Below are 13,257 nucleotides of genomic sequence, written 5' to 3' on the forward strand. Positions count from 1 at the left end.
GAGAGAGACCTGAGATATCAGGCATCTCTTTTATAAGCAGCAGAAGTGGAAACTTCTAGTTATTTTTTTTTTTTTTTGGAAAGTTAGTTATGTCAAATGATGTTTTGCTGGGGCACACAGGTGAAAGGATGTCTTGCTAAAGCAAACAGGTAAAAGACTGTTTTCTGATGCAGACACAGGTGAAAGGACCCTTGATGAAGGAGTATAAATATGACCCCACAGACAGTGAGCAATGAGTACTGAGCTTTGGTTTGGTTTGCTCTGTCTCACTATTTTTTGCTAAAGACACATTTGCCTTACATAGATTTGTTAAGCTCAACTTGTGATAATGCCACCATTGAGAGACACTCACCTAAGAATGACTCCTGAGTTTCCTGAAGCAGCTAGCTACTTTTGTGGCCTTACCTCAGGCCGGTTGGCAAGCCTGGTAGTTTCTTCAGGATTGAACTAAAGCTGCCTTGTGTCTGCCTGTTGAAAGGACTGGACTGTGGCTGCTTTGTGCCTGGTGTCTGCCCACCTAGAGGACTGGTCTGTAGCTGCTGAGTCATATTTGGTGTTTGCTATGGGACTGAACTGCCATCAAAGATCAAGAGCATTCACAAAGAACTATTGCTGAACAGGCTCTTCCACTACCTCTGCTGGGTGGTGGGCTAGAAGAGAGGTCAAATCCTTATTAAAAGTCGATTGAAAAAACATTTATGCCTATACACAGCCCACGTCTGGTACACCTGGCAGCAGGTGCTGAAATGCACCATTACTAGGTCCCTGAGAGAAGCCTAGTGGAATTGCCTGTACACTAACAAACAGAACAACTTAAGCCCATCCTATAGCTAGGAGGAGGGAACCATAAGACCATCATAGAGCTAAGAACAAGAAGCATAATTGGTTTGGAGAAGCTTAGCTATTGTTCCTACAGCCAGGAGGACTAAGGGATTTTTTACCTCCGAAGGGGGACTGGTATGTTTGTCATCTACCTTTCTTCTATACAATCCTACTTCTTTCTATCTGTATCTTTCTGACTCTTGTTCCTGCAAAAGAGCCATTGTAGCACCCTGAAAGGGAAGATAAAGGGAGAAAAAGGCTTAGGGGATGGATTGGGAGAAGCCTCTACTGGTTTTCCCAAAAGCCATTTTACAGTTCACACCTAGCAAATTTAAACAGGGCAAACCTTCTAAGAGTCTCCCTGAAGTCATTCTTCTTTACTGTGTGTCTAAGATGATGTTATTGCGACATATGAGCCTGGTGCTACAAGGGATCCTACCGCAAAAACTCTCTGAGTGAGCTGCTCTTTCTTTACCTCTGTTAGAATCACAGTATAATCTTCATGTCACGCAAAGGAACACATGCACAAAAACACAAGTGTTTCTCCAAGGCGATTTGTTTTTGTGAAACCAACATGCCAGAACCAACATGGCCAAAAAGAAAGCTTACCACACCTAGGCCAAAAGTTTACTTAGTATTAGTATTAGAATAAAAATTCTAATGAAGATTGTGACCATGACCGTGACCTTTTTTTTTTTTTTTTTTTTTTTTACTTCATAGTCTTCCAAGAAGGGTTAGTTGCTGACATGCACCATTGCTGTGTCCCTGGGAATCTGTGCAAAGGAAATTCAAAAAAAGGAGGGGCCAGCCACTTTCTGCCCTCAAGATCTAGGGATGGGAGGAGTTATAAAATCAGAAGTTTCCTCAGGTGGGGTAGATTGATAGATTTACATTAAAAGATTGGGGAGATATGAAATATTATTGGCCCTTGCTGGGCCAGGTTTCCACCCTGGATTCAATTCTAATGCACTGACAGAATACCAGCTATCATTAGGCCCCCAAAAATCTGCAGGCCAAAGCTACTATGGTCATTATTCAATTTCTGGCATAATACAATGTTTATATTTTCTATCTCTGTAGAATTCATGTCTAATCTTGGTATTCTGTCCTGCACGAGGTAAGTTTTCTAAGGTTGGTCTTGATTCTTCATTGATTTACCATTCATTCTCATCAGTATAACTGGAAAATCACTTCAACTATGTAAAACAGTGGAAACTACGTAAAACAATGAAGATCTTTGTGCACGGCTCATACTATTTTCTGATGATTACGTGAATGAGATACTGTACAGAAGCGAGTCTAGTAAGAACTCAGCACACTTTGGCTTGGTTACTGACTCTTGTGCTTTATATAGTACATAAAATCCTAAGTCAATTATTCAGCTCCACTTTCCGCGTGTATTTGTGAAATACTCTGAGTAACAAATGCCTCTTACTTGGTGTGTTAGTTATTTCCCTGCTGCTTCAATAAAACACTGTGACCAAAGCAATGCATTTAATTGACTTATAGTTTCAGAGGGTTAACAGTACATCACAGCAGTGTTGTAGGGAAGCAAACAGTAAGCATGTTGGCTGGAGCAGCTGAGAACACACATCGTGATCTTCAAGTAGGAAGCAGGGAGAAGCTCACTGGGAATAGTGTGTATTTAAAAACTCAAGATTCAGGCCCCAGTGATACACCTCTTCCAACAAGACCACACATCCTGATTCTTCCTAAGCAGTTCCACCAATTGGGGACCAAGGATTCTACATATGGGCCTATAGGGGTTATTGTTATTCAAGCTGCCATAGTTGGACTGAATGAAAATGAGTACATAACCATTCCTAGCTATGGTTGACAAGAATGATTTTGTTGTAAATATTATGTAGAGAATATCCAGGGGTATCTGGAAGACACCCCAGTACAATAAATAGGGCCATGGAAGGAAGGTGGAGTGAGAGAGGAGGAGAAGAGAGAGAAAGACAAGAGAGAGAACCAAAGGGCATGAGGCCAAAATGGAAGAGTCATAAAGGAATCAGTAGCTTAGAGAAGGAAAGGTAAGGCCAGCCTCTGGGCTGGAGAGGTTTAGAGTAGGGTTCGAGGTGAGAGGTGCTAAGAGGAGCCACAGGTACTGAGTAAGACTTGTCCCAGGTTTCCTTGAGACCTAACATGGACTATCAAAATAATGTCTGCTTTAGTCACCTTTCCATTGCTATAACAAGTTTCTGAGATAATCAATTTATTGAAAGAAAAGTCTTCTGACTCACTATTTTAGCAGTTCTAGTACATGACTGACAAACTCACTCTTTGTAGGTTTCTTGTGGAGATTCTGAACAGTGATGATGATACCCCCCAAACTGTGAGCCAAAATAAATCTTTCCTTTTAAGCTGATCTTCTCAGATATTTTATCACAGCCATAAGAAGAGTATTTAACAACATGCAGTGATTGAAGAACTCTTCACCAAGCCTCACCTCCTCAAAGCACCGATTTTTCCAATTATCTCCCCTAAAGAGCCAGCTCTTCAGCACATGGAGCCCTGGGAAATTCTTAATACCCAAAGTCCATGAGCCTCAACACAGGGCTTTTTCCACTTCCCTTGCTGTCACTGAAAGTCCACGGAGTTATTCAATATCAGTAACATGCCACCTCAATGCTCACAACCTCTCCAGTGACCTCTCATCTTATCTAGAGAAACCATGATTTCTACAAAACCCAGAGCTTGTCCCACAACATCTTCACTTTCTTTGAATTTCAGCTTCTGCATTTCTAATGATTTTTCTTCTAGTATTCACTACTTTGGGGCATACTACATAGATTTCATTTCTTTGTTTCTTCTTTCTATTCTTTTGCTCTACTGAAACCCTTCTGAGGGTAAGCATTTGCTGTGATGATTTTCTGTGTGGCTGTATAAAGCCCATATCAGACCCTTAAGAAATATTTGTTAAATTAGTTGACTAATATGCATTAAAGTTATTTTTAAATAAATACTTATACTCTTAAATATTGGAAGTTGAACGTTTACTCAAAGAAAGAAGTCCAACCAAAACAGGACAAAGATGGCATGGGGGCTAGAGCAAAGAAGTAAAAGATGGGCTTTGAACTCGAGACCACTTAAAGAAATGTCTTTAAAGATGGAACTAAAGAAGAAAGACTATGTCTGTCAGAAAAGATGTCCAATTCAGAGACAATTTCATCACACAAGACCATAATCACCATAAGGAGGATTTAAAGGTATAGTTAGTATTTTTCTACCATGTTAATTTTGGGCCATGTTTTTAAAGTAACTATTCTGTTAAAACTGCTATTTTGCTATATTGGCAGATTACTTCAGCTGCTTCATTCACTAGCGAAGCCAAAGTGAATGGTCATCATGATGACCTCAAGATTTGGAGAAAAACTTAGTGTAGTAAAGCAATGAAAATAACCACTCATGTTGCAAAGTTATGTTCCATTCACTTCCTGTTACCGTATAAGAAAGCTCAACATAGGCAAACTATGGGAAGACATAAAAATATTCTCTAGAAAAAAATAAGGAGAAGGAATTCAAGGGACACCAAGAAGGAGCCTGGGTGATCTATAAGGCAGAGATTAGTTTCTGTCAGAGTGAGGGCATTTTCCTATGAACTCAGCGATGAGATCTGAAACCAGAATAATTAAGGATGAATACAGCCACTGTCACATTCTCTTATATGTTTCCTAGTATAAATTCCCATTTATCAAAGGACTGAAAATCCTAAGTCTGAACTATTTCTCTGGCCAGAAACTTGACAGGGACACACAACATGGACCCCACCCTACACTTACACCTCTGTCACTCAGGAGCAATTTCACACCCCTGGGCTACAGATCTTCTTCACCGCTCTCTGTCCAGATGCACCACATCAGCTCCTTAATGCACTGGGGTGTTGTCAGGCATAATGACGAGCCATCTGAATAATGACACCCATTCTAGGGTGTAAATTAGACAGCCGCTTGTCCCCACCCCACAAAGTGGAAGTTGAGTCAGCGTAGCCATTTGAAAACTGCGGTCTGCCTTGCGATAAATTTCCAAGTCGGGGATGAATGAGATCCCCTTTACCTGCCAGATGGTGTGTGACCTCTCACCTGTCAACAAGGCTCTTTGGCAGCATCTGACAGCTAGTCTTCACCTAAAATTTCTGTTTCAAAATAAAAGGCCTATCCCTGCCTGAGGGGTCAGTGAACAGAGGGGTCAGGAGCTCCCTCCCACAGCTGGCAACACACAGGGCAGAAGAGAAATGAAAGCTGCCTGTGCTCTCATTCTCATCTGGGTCAGGTGCCACTGATCATCCAAGAGAAGCACCCCATCCCTCTCTAAGCTTTGGGGCCAGGCAGTCCGGCAAGACTGCGCGATACCCTGGATCTGCTTTCCATGCAACTATTTATAGCTATTTATATCTGCGGGATGCCAGCCATGCTTAGATCTGCGTGACACTTCTAGAAAGTTGCACTGCTATTTTCTCAACCTCCTAACAAGGAAGCAACAACAGACACAGCCCATCCTCATCAGGACAAGGAAGGCTATAATTTGTGCTAGTGTATATGTTTTATTTTTTTTAACCTAGGATGCCACTTAGAAATCTTCAGGACTCTTATCTTCAGGCACACCCCACCCCCCAGCTGTCTTGATTAGTGGCTCTGTGTATGCTGGTCAGATCTGGGGATTAATGACGGCTAATTTGCCTGAGGTTGGTGCAGCCCAGGCAACAGACTTTGCACAACCAGCTTTTGCTGCCATATGGGCGGAAGCAGCTGTTTCAATTACTTTCAGTGCCCAGATGTGTCAGACGAGCCACCAGTCCTCTGTGGGGTACATCAGCAGTGCGGCAGCTAATTGCTTCAATCGTGTATGGAAGCATGGTACTGGATACTGTGAAAGGGGTTTTGGGGACAGCCGAGTGCCAGCTGTCCTCACAGCTCACAATGCCAGCAATCGGACTGGCTGAGACTAGACTTTGAGTTCCTTGCTGACACATGAACTAGCTGTGTCTTTGTCAGGTGTACACAGTGGATGTAGAGAGGCAGGTAACTAACACCCCAGGCTGAAGTGTATCCCCTTCTTCACAGATCATGTAAGCAAAGGACCAGGGGAGTTGGGAGTGCTGGCATTGTGGATGCTTAGGAAATCAAAATTATGTGATTTCAAGTAGCATGAAATTCAGACTGTCCATGTGAATATGAAGCTGTGAGACATAGTTTTAGATGTTAATGTTCCATCTTCTGCCACACTGTATGTGGGTCATGCTTTTTGCTTTGTTTTGTTGTTTTGTTTTTAAATTTCAAAATGAGTCAAGAGAGGAGAGGAATGAAAGTTCAGCTACCTCTTTGCCTTATCTTGAGTTCCCCATTGGTGGTGGTGGTGAGCAGGGATCAGAAATAATACCCAGAGAAGATGTGCCATCCCATTGTTTGGGGTACAGTGAAAACAGAAAATCTGAGGTAAGTAGGGAGCTGTTATCCTCATTACAATGCATCTACTTAGGAAAAGAACAAACATTTGTTTTGTGCTAATTCCATGGTAATCAGGGTGATTGTACTGTACTTCCTTGCTCCAAGTTGCCATGGTTATTCCAAGCAGTTTGTGGTTATTGATGCCTGAGAACAGTCCACAGTGTTCAGTCCGAGACCTTTCATCAGATACATGAGCACTGATTTCCCTTATGCAGCACAACACTTTGGGAAACTCGAAATAAGTCTGCTTTCTTTCAAATCTGGAGTAGGTGACATCTGATCTGTATTGTGAAATGATGTTGCTCTCTTTTGCTCATTGCTTCTCTTAAAACATTCACAACTTTGACAAATATAACACACATACCCCACATACACCGACAGACCCTGTTGAACATGAAACTACAGAATAATTAAGAGTGGGAAATGTTCATATTTATCTATTAGTGAAAAATATTGATAAAATTTAGCCCCCCCCGGGATATACCAAGTGAACAGGTGTGTGACCTGTTCTTGAACTGTACTAGAATAATCAGGCCTATCCTCCTTAAAAGGCTATGAGATGCCAATTTAGGCCACTCTGACAATGAGCTTCCTTCCTAGCTTTAGATGCTAGGTTCTAGATATGCAATTCTAAACGATAATTATTTAATCCCTTTCTCAAGCTGGCTACTCAAAGAAGTTATAATATATTGCTCTATTTAATCATTACAATTAATAGTGGTGGCTGTAAGTGCTTCTATGTATTTAAACAGATAATCTTCTAAAACTATGTACATATATTTGCAAATATATTCCATCCACAGAATTCTTAGGGAGCAAATACAGGTGAACATGGATGAGACATTTGTCATGAGAGTCATGAAGATGGCAGGTTTTCCTCTTTTGACTGCAGTATGACAAACTACATAAATACTTGGCAACATACAACAACAAGTTCTTATTTCTTATGTTCAGCCTGGACAGCACTTCTCTGTGTGCCTTCCACAAGAAGCCCCAGAGGGCTGTATGTGGCCAGAACTGAACTGGGTTGGGCTGGAAAATCTCTAGGCGGACATCAATAACCAGGCACAGCTGCTCACTTCCAAGAAAAGCCTGGCCTCCCTTCAGGTGATATTGCTTTCTTTGGACCCCTGGATCTGGGTCTTCTCCAACAGGTCAAATCAGTTACACTGAGAATAAGATAAAAAAATTCCAATTTTATAGGGTTGGTCAGGAATCATCATAGGCCATGTGATCACAGTGCTATAGGAAGCACAAGCCAATCATTGGAAAGAGATGGCCTGCATGTACAGGCAGGCCAAGAGAGGGCAGTGGTGGCTATTCAGAAACTACAGTGTGGTTGTTGGTGAGTATGCCAACATGAAATGCAGAGACTCTAGCTGCATGAACAAATAGAATTTGTACCATCTTGGGTTGCTTTTATATTGATATAATAATCATCATGCAATCTTTAAAACAGGAAACAAAACAAAAAGCCTTCTAATTCAATGGTAATATTCACTGTTTTGTTAGGACACAAGATCTAAAAGAGTGGGAGAGTTGTATTGTGTTTAAATCTTTCCACTCCTGAAAACAGTGAAAGTGGTATTGATTGGAATATTTCCTGTGTTTTTTTTTTTTTTTGTTCCTCTTGTGTAGTAAGAGTAGAGAAGAATAATTTACGCATAAGAAAGACCTCACACTGTCATTCACTACTGCCGAGAGGAAGAAATGCTCCTCTACACATTCCCATTCTTATCTGCACTGGGTTTTCACTGAATAGAGTGTGTGCACTGTTGTCTCTGGTTCCTAGTTCCTTGAATCAGCCTCAGATTCTCTTGGGACAATGCTGTGTTCATCTGAGTGTGAGTTGGGGTGTGAATGAAGAAGCAAGTTGTTACCACAGCAACAGGCTTCTGGAAGGTTCTATCCACTGGGAAGAGCTATCCTCCGAAAGATGATGTCCTTCACTGGAGCAGGAACTAAGGCTGAAGGGACACTAAGCGTAGTGCTAATTCTACCCGCAAAAGGTAAACAAAAAGAGATGGCAGTGATGCTATCATTGTTAGATCTTTGGGACCAGATGCTTACATCCAGGTGGCCTCTCTTGTTGCACATCTAAATTGTCACATATACCAAGGGAGCTATGGTTTGAATGTCTGCCCCTTCTAAAATTTACAATACAATTGAGTTGTCAGGGCTGTGGTTTTTTAAGTTTTTAAGGGGCACTAGACCATGAGAGCAGTGCTCGTTTGATGGATTAATGCTCTTGCTCTAAGTTGATAGGACACCTCCCTCCCTCTCCATCTCATTCACCTTCTGTAACACGATGGTTTCCACCTTGCTATGACTTCAAGAATGCCCGTTCCAGAGTACAACAAGAGCTTTGATCTCAGACTTCCCAGGCTCCAGAGATATGGGTCATAATAAATTCATCACTCTGCTGTCCTGTAATGGCATCACAATACAGAGTAAAACATATAGTTTATTCTTTGGTCAATATTTTCCCCAGAAAAAAAACATATTTGAGTTGTTTCCAGATTTGGGCTATTTTGAATGAAGCTGCTATGAACATTGACATACAGGTTTTTGGTGGTGGTGGTTGTGGTGGTGGTGGTGGTATTTTAATTAATTTATTTATTTGTTTACATCCCAAACACTGCTCTCCCTCCTGGTCCCTCTCTTACTCACTCCCTCTCCCCTAATCTCCCTCCCCTTCTTCATGAGAGGGCAGGAACCCCTGTCCATGCACATCAAGTCTTTGGCAAATTAGGCACATCCTCTCTCCCCTGAGCCCAGACAGGGCAGCCATGAAGACTGCGCTGCCTGTCTGCTATATATATGCCAGTGGCCTGGTGGCCTCCTTAATAGTCTGTGTATGTCCGTTGGGTGGTGGCTCAAATTCTAAGAGCTCCCAGAGATCTAGGTTTGTTGGTCTTCCTGTGGAGTTCCCATCTACTTCTGGGCTTTCAATCCTTCCTCTGAACTCCATCTAATGTTTGGCTGTGGGTATCTTCATGCACAGGTTTTGTTTTGTTTTGTTTTTCCTTTTGTGCCAGTCATATACTTCTTTTAAAAATATTTTTATTAGATATTTTCTTTACTTAGATTTCAAATGTTATCCCCTTTCCTGGATTCCCCTCCGGAAACCTGCTATCCCATCCTCATCCCTCTGCTTCTATGAGGTTTATTTGAATCTTTTTCATAGACCAGTTCACTCTGCCTAAAAGAGCAGTATCCTATGTAATTACAGTGAGATACAAAAAAAAAATCAAAATGGGGCAGGGAGAGTGTGTGCAGTCCCCAGCAGAAGAAATTTAAAGGACACAAGGGAAGAGGACCAACATTAAGCCAAATGGTTCCTTTGTGGTTCTTACATTAGTTTCCATTAGTTATGTGTTTACATGAATATGTATCAATTGGTTACAGTGCTCCTGACTGCTCACGTCTCACTTCAGACTCATAATCCAAGTCCATTTTTACTCTTTTTAAAGTCTGGTAGTTTTACTAACAACATATGCTAACTGAAGTGCATTTGTCTCCAGCCATTCCAAATAGAAGTGACTCAGAAAGTTGATTCCAAGGCAAGACCCACTCCCAGGGATGTGCCTTTTCCCTGTAGTTAAGCCCTAGTCAGATCCATGGGGACTCCCCTAAGCATCTGAGGTACATAGTTTAAATTTACAATACCTAATCCCAGAGCACTTAAACAATAGTGGCCGGGAAGATACCCAACCTCAGTAAATTTCTTAATTAGAGAAAAGAAAAGTAAAAACATAATGTTTGCCTCTTTGTAGTAAAAGGGCTTGGGTTCTTTTGTTAGGTGACTATTAAAAGACAGAAAATAGGGATTCTACACAGTGGACCTTTACTGAGCCACTAAGAACAATACATCCTTTGTAGGTAAATAAAATAAATGGGGGTTATTATGCTACATGAATAAGCTCTCCCACAAAAACATTTTCTCTCACCCAAGGAAGCTAAAGGGAAGAGGAAGAGGAATTAAAAAGAAAAGTACAAGGCAGGTGGAAAGACTTTGTGCTACTTTTCCTAGGGAAGAGGATGCGAGCAACATACCAAGGCAATGATTGCACCCATGTTCAATGTGTCCAAAAGAATGACTTCACTTATACGAGTGTGACTGAGGAGTGACTTACCTGCATGGGAGTGGCTCAAAAGCAGCTGCATCCCTGCAGGGCCCACCGTAGAGGAGGTGATGATGAGGAAGAGTGCAAGCCTGATGCTTTCTCTCTATCGGACTCAAAGCTTGACGGGTGGGAGCATTGCCCCCGGGCAACAGCACCTCTTGGAGTCTTCTCAACAAATTTTCCTGATGATGTTGCTTTGAGCAACGGGCGTAGGTTTTAGCTTTCAGGGCCTGGTGAAGCTTCATGGACTTCTGTAGCCTCTTGAGTCTGTCTCAGAAAGAGAAGGGAGAAGGGATGTTGAGAAATAGTAATAGTGAACGTGCCACAGTAAAGCAACCTTGAAAATTAATATGTGCTAATAAAAAAAACAAAAAGGTGTGCCATGCTTAATGTTATACTATATGGCATTTCCGTTTAATAAGAATCCTAAGGAATTGATGTGTTCCAAAACATTTTGAGGTATCTATTAGGTATGTCACATTCTTGATCAAGAAGTCAGTTCTCTCTAGCAAGCTCAGCTTTCCCCATAACCCAATGTGATGTGGTTTTCATGCAGACCCTTTTATCACAGTCCCCACTTATCCTGAGGGACAGTCAAATTTATGTTACTACCAAAGGGTTTGTTCGTTCAGTATCTTTCTTTGGATTAAAGTTTTCATGTGATTTTTAAAGCTTTCCAGTAACCAACATTATACATACATTTACTGTAAAAGAATTCTATATTTAAAAACACACATAAACATGTTAATATATTTTATAGATTATTAACATATTGTTAAAACACACACATAGGCACACACACACCACTTAACTATGTCGTCTTTAGAGTCTGAATTCCATTTCAGTCTTAGTTTCTTGCCTCACACTTAGACACTCTGCCCCGGAGTACAACTGGAAGAACACACTTCAAGTCATCCAAAGAGAGCTGACTCAGGCAACAAGAGGTGTCCAGAATCTTTGTAAAGCTGAGGGTTCGCAGGGAAAAAAATTATGTGAATATGATCATGTGACTTCTGCTAGTTGTAGTAGGACATCCCTGTCCTCAACTAAAGATTCTGTTTTTTAAAACTAGTGGATTAACATCATATTAAAAAATTAATAATCTGCAAGGACCATGAAGTATACATACAAAATATTCCACACTCATCTTCTAATGGCAAATATTTAATTCTTATAATTAAGGCACAAACATAGGAACACTATGTTGTAGTCTTCAGAATAGAGCACAGCAAGCACGACAGATCATTCATGTTGCTTAGAGCCCTGGCAATTTGAATTTTCTAAGGACTCATGTAAATATATGCAGGGTAATGCAATGCAAATGACTTTAGTGCACTAGTGACACAAATGATTTCCTTCTGTTCTGTAAAAACATGACCTAAAGGCTATAGTTTAATGGTCCTAAGGGATTCTAATTGTTGTTTGTCTACCCTTGAAATAGTAGGTCTAACTCCTGTTTTCATCCCACAAACCATACCTACATCACTTTTTTGTATCTTTAAAGACAAATTCTTTGATACAAGATCACAGTGAAAAGCACATATTTTTCAACTATGGGAATTACTTTTTTGGCTACTTACAAGACCATTGCCTTGTTCTGTCTTAATTGCATTCAAATGATTTCATTGAATATCTTTTATAGCATCTTATAAAAGATCAAAAATGGATGCCACAGCACTCATGAACTAGACATTTCTCTACAAAGTTGTCTAAAGCTACAGCCTTTCTGGGTATATAGTCTGATTCTTAAGGAATTATAGGCCATAGCTGGTGCAACTGCCTCACTTTGGTTTACTGAAGACAGAGGAGAATTCTCAATATGAAGCAGGAGTCTTACTACATTCCACTTCTCTTGAACTTGGTTAATATCCCTATTTCAAATCAATCACCTATCTCACATTGGTCTTACATAAGACTTCCATTGGTGCTTATCAGTGTGAAAATCCTAACTGCAACCATTGTCTCAGTCCATGTGTCAGACTATAACATAATACCTGAAAGCTGGATGATTTTAAAAGAAGTGAAATTTACTTTGTAACAGTTATAGGGGTTTAAGTGTGAAAAGTACTGAAAGTACTGGTAGGTTCTAATGACTGGTGAGGGCTTCTCTCTGAGTCTCAGATGGTATCTTGCTGAGACAACATCAGATAAAGGAAATGTTGTATTTTCATAGGCAGAAGATGGCAACAAGTCAACTGAAACCACGAACAGCTTCCTTTGTGAAAGCCTTAGTCCCGTGCATGATATAAGAGCCTCTACCGCCAAACCAACCCCGGGAGTTCCCATCATCCTAATACAACCACATCAATGACTCCTGGGTTTGGAATGTATGTGTCCATCTTAGTCACATCAGCTTGACAATGTAGAACATCCCAACAGTGGGACTCAACTTCATTTGGAAACCATCTAGGAAGTGGCACATGTACACCACTATCTCTACAGGTTTTCCTGGCTTCCTCTTCCCCTTTTCTTCCTTCTCTCCTCTTCTCCCTAAAGCTCTCTCTGTTTCATGCCTCCACTCCTCTATCTTACGATCTATCTTGTTACTATACTGTTTATGGTCCAGTTTTCCAACCATTAGGTTAGCAGCCAACAGTCATATTCTAGGTATTACAGTTTCCTTCACTACAGAAAGACGACTCCTGCAATTTGGATCTTGATTGACAACCCCACTCCCCAAGGGCCATGTGTTGAGGCTTGCTCATCATCCTGTGGCATTTTTGGCAAGTAGTAGAACATTTAGAAGATATGGCTTAGTAAAGTAAGTTGGGGATGTCTCTGGGGCCATGTTACTGAAAATGACATGAGGATCTTGGGAGTGATGCCTTTCACCTTATCTGCCAGTTTCCATGACTCAA

General features: G+C 41.0%; 1 long non-coding RNA gene across 1 annotated transcript in view; it reads right to left on the reverse strand.

Annotated features, from left to right (window-relative positions):
- LOC114628784 overlaps window positions 1–13,257 on the reverse strand; it is an 89,164-nt gene that overhangs the window by 15,473 nt on the left and 60,434 nt on the right. Inside the window, exons 2-3 of the long non-coding RNA XR_003712534.1 lie at window positions 10,409–10,666; window positions 8,568–8,699 (exon numbers count right to left, since the gene is read on the reverse strand). This is a non-coding gene — a long non-coding RNA (uncharacterized LOC114628784). The remainder of the gene's footprint in view (window positions 1–8,567; window positions 8,700–10,408; window positions 10,667–13,257) is intronic.

The sequence above is a fragment of the Grammomys surdaster genome, unplaced genomic scaffold (assembly GCF_004785775.1).
Source record: "Grammomys surdaster isolate TR1022 unplaced genomic scaffold, NIH_TR_1.0 271, whole genome shotgun sequence".
Classification (NCBI taxonomy): domain Eukaryota; kingdom Metazoa; phylum Chordata; class Mammalia; order Rodentia; family Muridae; genus Grammomys; species Grammomys surdaster.